We start from the raw sequence: 10901 nt of genomic DNA, 5'->3' as shown, positions 1-10901 counted from the left end.
CGGGAAGTGGTTAAAGATCTAATGAAACAAAAGGTCAGCTCAAAGTAAATCTTATAGTCCACTCAGCTAATTAATTTTTTGCCGGAGGATGGATTACTGGCAAAGTGCATTCCTGAGAACTGAGTTAGAAGGGTGTTGTATTGTATTTGAGCCGAGGAGAAGAGATGTTGTCATTGTGTGTTAAAAGATTCAATAAACAAGCGACTTTCAAAACTACGAATCATTATCACGAATGTCTATACATACATAAATAGCGAATTTCAACGAATACGAACGAATGAATTCGACACTCTACGAATAATAACGAATCATCCGAAAACATATTAACGTAACATAACGAATATAACAGAACGAAATTATGTATTTTATGAATGACAACGGACCGAAACTAAACGAAATTTTCCATTTTGCCTCCAATTTCATAGGGACAGAGCGTGGATACATGAGTGGATAATGTCACAATCTCAACCTCAGCAAATCAGTGGAAGTCTTGTATTAATTTATAAAATACAAACCATCCTGGGAAGGGCCGAGCAGCCTCTGTTGCAAGAGCAGGATGGGAAGTTCCTGTCCTGCTGCTGAAACTCAGCATTGTATACTGTATGTAGCTGATGCTATGAAAGTTTATACAGCACTCCCAGCTGCTGCATGTGTTGGTGAAGGAAATAAAAGTGATGTAAAGGGGTGGGCAACTAGATAGCAGATGAGGTTTAGTTGAAAAATGTAAAGTAATGTACTTGGGAGCTAAAAATATCTATACAAGTTACTCGCTAGGAAGAAAACCTCTGGAGGAATCGAGGATGGAAAAGTATCTGGGGTCTTTGTAGATGACAGACTCAGCAATAACATACAATGTCAAGGTTTAGTAAGGCCAGGAGACTTTTGGCATGCATTAAAAAGTGTATTTACTCAAGAGATTAAAGTACAGTGCCTTGAAAAAGTATTCATACCCCTTGACATTTTCCACATTTTGCCATGTTACACCAAAAATGTAAATGTATTTTATTAGGATTTTATATGATAGACCAACACTAAGTGGCACATAATTGTGAAGGAAGTAAATTGGAGTGAAAATGATAAATGATTTTCAACATTTTTTACAAATAAATATCTGAAAAGTGTGGCCGGCATTTGTGTTCATTCAATACTTTGTAGAACCACCTTTCACTGCAATTACAGTGGCAAGTTTTTTGGGGATGTTTCTACCAGCTTTGCACAGCTAGAGAGTGAAATTATTGTCCATTCTTCTTAGCAAAATAGCTCAAACTCTGTCAGATTGGATGGAGAGCATCTGTGAACAGCAATTTTCAAGTCTTGCCACAGATACTTAATTGGAGTTAGGTCTGGACTTTGACGGCCATTCTAACACATGAATATGCTTTGATCCAAACCATTCCATTGCGGTTCTGGCTGTATGTTTAGAGTCTTTGTCCTGCTGAAAGGTGAACCTCACTCTCAAATCTTTTGCAGACTCTGACAGGTTTTCTTCTAAAATTGCCCTTTATTTCGCTCCATCCATCTTCCTATCAACTTTGACCAACTTCCCTATCCCTGCTGAAGAAAAGCATCCCCTCAACATGACACTGCCACCACCATGTTTCACGGTGGAGATGGTGTTTTCAGGGTGAGGTGCTGTTAGTTTTCCGCCACACATAGCATTTTGCTTTTAGGCCCAAAAGTTACATTTTGGTCTCGTCTGACCAAAGCGTCTCTTCTTCCACATGTTTGCTGTGTCCCCCACATGGCTTCTCACAAACTGCAAATAGAACTTCTTGTGGCTTTCTTGTTGCCACTCTTCCATAAAGGCAAGATTTGTGAAGTGCATGACTAATTGTTGTCCTGTGAACTGATTCTCCCACCTGAGCTGTGGATCTCCGCAGCTCCTCCAGAGTTACCATGGGCCTCTTGACTGCTTCTCTGATTAATAATCTCCTTGCCCAGCCTGTCAGTTTCGGTGGACGGCCATGTCTTGGTAGGTTTGCAGTTGTGCCATACTCTTTCCATTTTCAGATGATGGATTGAACAGTGCTCTGTGAGATATTCAAAGCTTGGGATTTTTTTTTATAGCCTAACCCTGCTTTAATCTTCTCCACAACTTTATACCTGACCTGTCTGGTGTGTTCCTTGGCCTTTATGATGCTGTTTGTTCACTAAGGTTCTTCAACAAACCTCCGAGGGTTTTACAGAATAGCTGTATTGATACTTATATTAAATTACACACAGTAAAGGGGGCTGGATACAAATGCACGCCACACTTTTCAGATATTTATTTGTAAAAAATAAAATTTGAAAACCATTTATAATTTTGCCTTCCACTTCACAATTATGTGCCACTTTGTGTTGGTCTATCACATAAAATCCCAATAAAATACATTGAAGTATTTGGTTGTAATATGGTTCAGCCACATTTTGAGTACCCTGTCCATTTTTGGTTAACAATCCTAATGAAGGATGTGCTTGACCTAGAGATAGTCCAGAGAAGGGCAACCAGGCTAATAAGGGGGCTGGAGGACCTCCATTCTTAGGAACGACTGCAAACATTATACTTATTCTCCCTGGAGAATAGACACTTTTGAGCGAATATCATTGCAATATACAAATCTTTAAATGGTGACTCTAGCATTGGGAGGAGACGATTTTACCTAAGGTCTCTAAAGCAGACACGTGGGCCACACAATGAAGTTGGATGAGGTGTGGTTGTGTTATGTGTGTAAGGGGTTCTTTACTGTAATGCCATGTGAACACGAGCGGAATTTCAGACAGAAAAAGTCAGACGGGAGCTTTTCAACGTATATTCCGATCGTGTGTATGCCCCATCGGACTTTTTACGTCGAAAATTCTGAGGGACCTAGAAAGAGAACATATTCTAAATTTTTCAGACAGAACCGATTCCTATTGCGAAAACCGATTGTCTGTATGCTATTCCGATGTACCAAAAAGGACGCATGCTCTGAAGCAAGTACGAGAGGGAAGCTATTGGCTACTGGCTATTGAACTTCCTTTTTCTAGTCCCGTTGTATATGTTGTATGCCACCGCTTTCTTTGCGGTTGGACTTTGGTGTGACCGTGTGTATGCAAGACAGCTTGAGCGGAATTCCATCGGAGAAAAGTTTATACCGATGGAAAAAAAACACTTGTGTGTACATGGTATTAGAGTGGTACGGATGTGGAACTCCCTTCCACAATTGGTGTTGTCAGTGAGGAGTGTAGATAAATTCAAAAAACTTTTAGATGTGTTTCTTAGTGAATGCAGTGTACACGGATGAGGATAATGGTAGTGACAATTTGCACACACACACACACGCACTCAGGTTGAAATGGATGGACTGTTGTCATTATTCAATCTTGCCTGAACATTAGTGCACATGGGCTTGAGTATTAGTGTCAGATGGTACCTACAGTGGTCTGAAAAAGTGTTTGCCCCCTTCCTCATTTCCTGTTCCTTTGCATGTTTGTCACACTTAAGTGTTTCGGAACATCAAACCAATTTAAACAATAGTCAAGGACAACACAAGTAAACACAAAATGCAATTTGTAAATGAAGGTGTTTATTATTAAAGGTGAAAAAAAATCCAAACCATCATGGCCCTGTGTGAAAAAGTGATTGCCCCCCCTTGTTAAAACATACTATAACTGTGGTTGTCCACACCCAGGCCTGATTATTGCCACACCTGTTCACAATCAAGGCATCACTTAAATAGGAGCTGTTTGACACAGTAAGGTCCACCAGAAGATCCTTAAAAGCTACACATCATGCCGAGACCCAAAGAAATTCAGGAACAATTGAGAAAGAAAGTAATTGAGATCTATCAGTCTGGAAAGGGTTATAAAGCCATTTCCAAAGCTTTGGGAATCCAGCGAACCACAGTGAGAGCCATTATCCACAAATGGCGAAGACATGGAACAGTGGTGAACCTTCCCAGGAGTGGCCGGCCGCCCAAAATTACCCCAAGAGCGCAGCGACGACTCATCCAAGAGGTCACAAAAGACCCCACAACAACGTCCAAGGAACTGCAGGCCTCACTTGCCTCAGTTAAGGTCAGCGTTCATGCCTCCACCATCAGGAAAAGACTGGGCAAAAATGGCCTGCATGGCAGAGTTCCAAGGAGAAAACCACTGCTGAGCAAAAAGAACATCAAAGCTCGTCTCAATTTCCCCACAACACATCTTGATGATCCCCAAGACTTTTGGGACAACATTCTGTGGATGATTTAGGGACTTGGAAGATAAATTGAGAAAAAGGACCTCCAAGGTAGTATTTTAAGGAATACTACCGGTACATGGAGCCACACCAGAAAGACAGAGGGAGATTAGGGAAGTAAGCAAGTGGCTGAGAAGCTGATGTGGTAAGGAGAGGTTTGGGTTCCTGGAGGACTGGGCTGACTTCTCGGGCGATCACAGTATTCTAGAAGGGACGGACTGCACCTAAATGAGGAGGGTGCAAATCAGCTGGAAGTAAAGATGGCCAAAAAGTTAGAGGGGTTTTTAAACTAGGCGCAGAGGTAGTGATAGAGCGGGAGGGAGGGCCCAGAGGTAGAGATAGAGCGGAACATATTCCAGGGGCTAGTTATTAGGGGCATTAGTGGTAGGTTGACTAAAGCACATAAACCCAAGGTAAGTATAGTAACAAATCCTAGTTGCAATCTTGGAAAACCCAATAAGAGGATAATATGCAACCGGTCTAAACTATGTGGCATGTTCACAAATGCCAGGAACCTGGCGGACAAGATGGGTGAACTAGAGATACTATTGTATGAGGAGAATTGGCTTTTGTGGGAATTTCAGAGACCTGGTTCAACAACTCTCTGATTGGCTGGCAACCATTCAAGGGTATACCCTTTATCACAGTGATAGAGGGGGTAAAAAAATGGGAGGGGTATGACTACATATCAAGAATAATGTACAAGTGAATGTGAGAGATGACATCACCAAGGGAGCTAGGGAGGAGGTGGAATCCTTATGGGTAGAGCTCCAAAGGGATGAAGCTAAGAAAAAAATAATACTGTGAGTATGCTATAGGCCCCCTAATGTGAGGGAGGAGCGGGAGACGGATCTCCCTTCACAATTTGGATTAGCAGCAAGGATGGGAAGTGTTATCATAACGGGGGACCTTAATTATCCAGACATGGACTGGGCGGAGGGAACCACGCATTCGTCTAAGGCTCGCCAGTTCCTAAATGTCTTGCAGGACAATTTCATGGTTCAGATGGTAGACACACCAACTAGAAATAAAGCGTTACTGGATCTATTGATTACTAACAATACAGACCTGATCACGGATGTGGAAATACGGGGCAATTTAGGAAGTGGCAATCGCAGGTCAATTGGCTTCAGTATAAATCACACAAATAGGAAACATAAGGGGAATACAAAGACACTGAATTTCAAAAGAGCCAACTTCCCTAAACTATGAACCTTGCTAGAAGGCATAAATTGGCATAAAATCTGAGGAACAAAGAAAACAGAGGAGAGATGGGTTTACTTTAAGAGCATATTAAATAAGGGCTTTAGCCAATACATCCCATTGGGTAATACATTTAAAAGAGCAAACAAAAGTCCTGGATGGCTTAACTCCAATGTAAAAATGCATATAAAAGCAAAGGAGAAGGCCTTCAAAAATATACAAGGTTCAGGGAATCATCATCAGCCTTCAGACTTTATAAGGAATGCAACAAGAAATGTAAGGGTGCAATTAGGGCGGCTAAGATAGAAGATGAAAGACACATAGTGGAGGAAAGCAAAAAAAAATCCCAAGAAATTCTTTAAGTATGTAAACAGTAAAAAAGGGAGGACAGAGCATATTGGCCTCATAAAGAATAACGAAGGACATCTGGTTACAAAGGATGGGGAGATGGCGAAGGTATTGAATTTATTCTTCTCCCCAGTCTTCACAAGGGTATCGAGGGGCTTCAGGTAACCAAAACTGCAGTGTTTATCCTCATGACACATCACAGGAAGCACCTCCATGGTTAACAGAGGACAGAATTAAAATTAGACTTGGGAAACTTAGCATTAATAAATCATTGGGACCAGATGGCTTGCACCCGAGGGTACTTAGGGAACTCAGTCAAGTAATTGCCAGAACATTGTTTCTAATTTTTACTGACAGTCTACTGACTGGAATGGTACCAGCTGATTGGAGAAACACCAATGTAGCACCAATATTTAAAAAGGGTCCAAAATACATCCCTGGGAATTACAGACCAGTTAGCCTAACATCAATAGTATGCCAGCTCTTGGAGGGGATGATAGGGAGCTATATACAGGATTTTAGTAATGAGAACGGTATCATTAGCAGTAATCAGCAAAGCATGAAGAATCGTTCTAGCCAAACCAAACTATAAACCTTCTATGAGGTGGTGAGTTGCCATCTAGATAAAGGAAGGCCCGTAGGCCGGGTGTATCTGGATTTCGCAAAAGAATTTCACACAGTTCCCCATAAACGTTTACTGTAAAAAAATAAGATCTGTTGGCATGGACCATAGGGTGAGTACATGGATTGAAAACTGGCTACAGGGGTGATTTCAGAGGGTGGTGATAAATGGGGAGTACTCAGAATAGTCAGGGGTGGGTAGTGGGGTCCCCCAAGGTTCTGTGCTGAGACCAATCCTATTTAATTTGTTCATAAATTATCTGGAGGATGGGTTAAACAGTTCAATCTCTGTATTTGTGGACGATACTAAGCTAAGCAGGGCAATAACTTTTCTGCAGGATGTGGAAACCTTGCAAGAAGATTTTAACAAATTAATGGGATGGGCAACTACATGGTAAATGAGGTTTAATGTAGAAAAATGTAAAATAATGCATTTGGGTGGCAAAAATATGAATTCAATCTATACACTGGGGGGAGAACCTCTGGGGGAAACTAGGATGGAAAAGGACCAGGGGGTCCTAGTAGATGATAGGTTCAGCAATGGCATGCAATGCCAAGCTGCTGCTAACAAAGCAAACAGAATATTGGCATGCATTAAAAAGGGGATCAACTCCAAAGATAAAACGATAATTCTCCTGCTCAACGAGACTCTGGTCTGGCCGCACAAAGAGTATTCTGTCCAGTTCTGGGCACCAGTCCTCAGGAAGGATGTACTGGAAATGGAGCGAGTACAAAGAAGGGCAACAAAGCTAATAAAGGGTCTGGAGGATATTAGTTATGAGAACAAGCAGTTAAAGAGGAACTATGGTTAGTTTTTTTCTTTAATTACTGCAGCTACTGACTTTTAATAAACAGATACTCCCCAGTCCCGGAATCCAGCATCTTTCCCTGGGCTGGTTCTTAGTCATTCTTTGGAACTCTGGTGCTGCCATCTTGACTGTGGGAGCTGGCTGTGACTTCCTGCTATATCACAACCTGCTCCTCACTTCATGTGTGCAAAATCACGCTGCACTTTCACACTAGGTTGTGGACAAGGGAGGGGGGGGAGCTAGTATCTGTCACAAAAAAGGTACCCATTCCCAGGAAATAAATAAAGCCGCCAATGAGGATAGAGGAGAGGAGGAAGAGAATGAGCATAACTTTCACTTTTTTTTTTTTCCACAGTTCAGCTTTAACTCTCAAGAGATCAGGATCTAAAATTTTCCAACAACAAAATTCGATTGTTTAAATTCCGATCGTGTGTAGACAATTCCGACGCACAAAGTGCCACACATGCTCAGAATAAATTACAAGACAAAAGCTATTGGCTACTGGCCTCTTTATAGTCCCATCGTACGTGTTGTACGTAACCTCGTTCTGAATGATCAGATTTTCTGACAACTTTCTGCGACCGTGTGTATGCAAGACAAGTTTGGGCCAAAATCCGTTGGAAAAAATCTGACGGATTTTGTCGCCGGAATGTCCAACCGTGTGTACAGGGCACTGCAAATGAGAATATTTATATTTCCCGGAGCTTTTTTTTTTTTTTTTAAAGGAAATGATGATAACAGCAAATGTAAATAAATGACCTGTGCAGCCATTCAAAGTTATATAATTTTGTTTGGAGGTAAGTCGAGTTTTCTTTCCAACCTTTGTGCAGACTTCTATGACAGGCAATGAGATAATGCATAATTAAAGGATCAAGGTGAAGATCGAGAAATTTTTATTGCGTGCTTAGGACTTAGGCAATTGGTGCAAGTAAGATCATCCTTAACAAACATATAGTTTACTGTCATTTATTTACAGGAATGTTTAGTATATACAAACATTAAGTGATCTTGAACCTTTTCATGATTTCCTTTTAACGGGCATTCACCTCTGGGCTTGTCAGATGATGATATTGCACAATTGTAATCCTATCACATGTTTGATCTCATCGCTCTGTTTTCCTGTACATAGGTTCCAAGTTTTATAGGTTCTATAACCTGCTTCAGAGATTACAAATGAGTGGAAAGTTAACGTACAGTGCCTTGAAAAAGTATTTATACCCCTTGAAATTTTCAACAATTTGTCATGTTACAACCAAAAACATAAATGTACTTTATTGGGATTTTATGTGATAGACCAACACAAAGTGGCACATAATTGCAAAGTGGAAGGAAAATGATAAATGATTTTCAACATGTTTTACAAATAAATATGTGAAAAGTGTGGCGTGCATTTGTATGCAGCCCCCTTTACTGATACCCCTAACATCTAGTGGAACAAATTGCCTTCAGAACTCACCTATTTAGTAAATAGAATCCACCTGTGTGTAGTTTAATCTCAGTATAAATACATTTGTTCTTAGAAGCCCTCAAGGGTTTGTTAGAGAACCTTCATGAACCAACAGCATCATGGAGGCCAAGGAACAGACCAGACAGGTCAAGGATAAAGTTGTGGAGAAGTTTAAAGCAGGGTTAGGTTATAAAAAAAAAAACCTAAGCTTTGAACATCTCACGGAGCATTGTTCAATACATCATCTGAAAATGGAAAGAGTATGGCACAACTGAAAACCTACCAAGACATGGCCGTCCACCTAAACTGACAGGCCGGGCAAGGAGAGCATTAATCAGAGAAGCAGCCAAGAGGCCCATGATAAATCTGGTGTAGCTGCAGAGTAGGGTGAACACATTTCCAAACTGCCATTCAGGGACACCCCCCCCCCCCCCCCCCTTTTCCAAAAAAATATGATTTCAAAACTCTAGCTGACAATGGAATTTGTCACTCATTTCCCTCCTGCATTGCTATCTCTATCATAGAATGCTAGGAGGAAGTTATGTCACTTTAGAACAGCAATCTAATCAGTAACAGCCCTACTAAATTGTAATATATAATGAAATACTTCAACTCACCATAATGTAGAATAAGTGGGAACCCTGAGCTTGTCACTTGCCACCAGATACAGCATGCCACCGCCCCTGCCCCCAGATGCAGCTTGTCACTTACCACCATCATCTGCTGCCAGATGCAGTGTGTCACTTGACACCAAATGCAATGTGCCACTTGACACCTATAGCCTGCCACCAGATGCAGTGTGCCACTTGCCACCCATAGCCTGTCTCCAGATGCATTGTGCCCCTTGCTACCTGTATCCTTTCACCAGATGCTGTGTGCCACTTGCCACTCACAACCTGCCACCAGATGCAGTGTACCACTTGCCACCCGGAGCCTGTCACCAGATGCAGTGTCACTTGCCAGCCAATAGTGAGGGTGTAAAGTGAAGGGTGCAGGGATCTGTAGAGGGGTGCAGGGTGTATACTGAGGGCTGCAGGGTTCTGTAGAGGGGTGCAGGGAACTATGGGTTGGGGGCAGGGTTCTGTAAAGGGGTGCGGAGTACTATGGGTTGGGGCAGGGTTCTGTGGAGGGGTACTATGGTTTGGGGGCAGGGTTCTGTGGAGGGGTGCATGGTACTATTAGTTGGGTGCAGGGTTCTGTGGAGGGGGGAGGGTTCTGTGGAGGGGTACAGGGTTCTGTAGAGGGGTGCAGGGTACTATGGGCTGAGGGCAGGGTTCTGTGGAGGAGTGCAGATTACTACCGGTTGGGGGCAGGGTTCTGTGGAGGGGTGCACGGTACTATTGGTTGGGGGCAGTGTTCTGTGGAAGGGTGCAGGGTTGTGTGGAGGGATGCAGGGTACTGGGGGTTGGGGGCGGGGCTTTGTGGAGGGGTGCAGGGTACTATGGACTGGGGGCAGGGTTCTGTAGAGGGATGCAGGGTACTATGGGTTGGGGGAAGGGTTCTGTGGAGGGGTGCAGGGTACTATGGGTTGGGGGCAGGGTTCTGTGGAGGGGTGCAGGGTACTATGGGTGGGTGGCAGGGTTCTGTAGAGGGGTGCAGGGTACTATGGGTTGGGGGCAGGGTTCTGTAGAGTGGTGCAGGGTACTATGGGTTGGGGGCAGGGTTCTGTGGAGGGGTGACAATTTAAACAAAGAAAGAATTTTCTCCTGCGTTCGTGAAGGCATTTGTTGATATTAAATGGTAGTACTTTCAAAGGAAGAGATAAATTAAAAGAAGATCATGTGAGTCCTGCTGCCTAAACTGACCAGGGGTGGTCTGAAGTAAGCCCAGTGTAAGAAAGAAACAAAGGCGCGTGATCCAGTACATTGATCAAGATGTTAAGGTTTATTCATGAAAAAAAAGGGGGGGGGCTGAATCCATACAGAAAGTATCTACGTGTTCATAAAATCAGGTTACAAGTATACACATTAAATCAGAAAAATAGGCATGCCCATGCAAGGGCAAGTGCTAACTTTTTGCACTGTACCATGGGTTGGGGGCAGGGTTCTGTGGAGGGTTGCAGGGTACCATGGGTTGGGGGTGGGGTTCTGTGGAGGGGTGCATGGTACCATGGGTTGAGGGAGGGGTTCTGTGGAGGGGTGCAGGGTTCTGTGGGTTGGGGGCTGTGATCTGTGGAGGGGTGCAGGATATCATGGGCTTGGGGCAGGGTTCTGTAGAGTAGAGGGGTGCAGGGTAGAAGGGAGGTACAGGAAGAAGAGAGGGCTCCCACACA

This window comes from Lithobates pipiens, unplaced genomic scaffold, assembly GCF_037356315.1.
Source record: "Lithobates pipiens isolate NorthernLeopardFrog02 unplaced genomic scaffold, aLitPip1_a1.2 Scaffold_1, whole genome shotgun sequence".
NCBI classification, from domain to species: domain Eukaryota; kingdom Metazoa; phylum Chordata; class Amphibia; order Anura; family Ranidae; genus Lithobates; species Lithobates pipiens.
This window is presented reverse-complemented; position numbering follows the sequence as displayed.